This window comes from Propithecus coquereli, unplaced genomic scaffold, assembly GCF_000956105.1.
Source record: "Propithecus coquereli isolate 6110/MARCELLA unplaced genomic scaffold, Pcoq_1.0 Scaffold245, whole genome shotgun sequence".
NCBI classification, from domain to species: domain Eukaryota; kingdom Metazoa; phylum Chordata; class Mammalia; order Primates; family Indriidae; genus Propithecus; species Propithecus coquereli.
In genome coordinates, this window is record NW_012148008.1 from 420,891 (window position 1) to 421,194 (window position 304).

The window sequence follows — 304 nt, forward strand, 5'->3', positions numbered from 1 at the left end:
CAGTCCTTCAAAGGATTGTCTGTAACTAACTTTGAGAATATTAGAACTGTTAAATCCTACTTTAACATTTATTTTTGTTTCCTTTATTTATTTTGAGCTAAATATTCTCATTTTCTGTTGTTTCACTGTTAATGTCTACGTTGTGATCAAAACAATACTTCCTGTTGAACACCTGTTACGTAATCATTGTGCACGATAAAGATTTTGCGTTCTGTTATTCCACTGGAATTAATAGTAGCTATTCACCTTGACAGAGCTTATGTCTTCATTTTATTTGTGTTGTTTGTCGCTATGTTTCTATTTT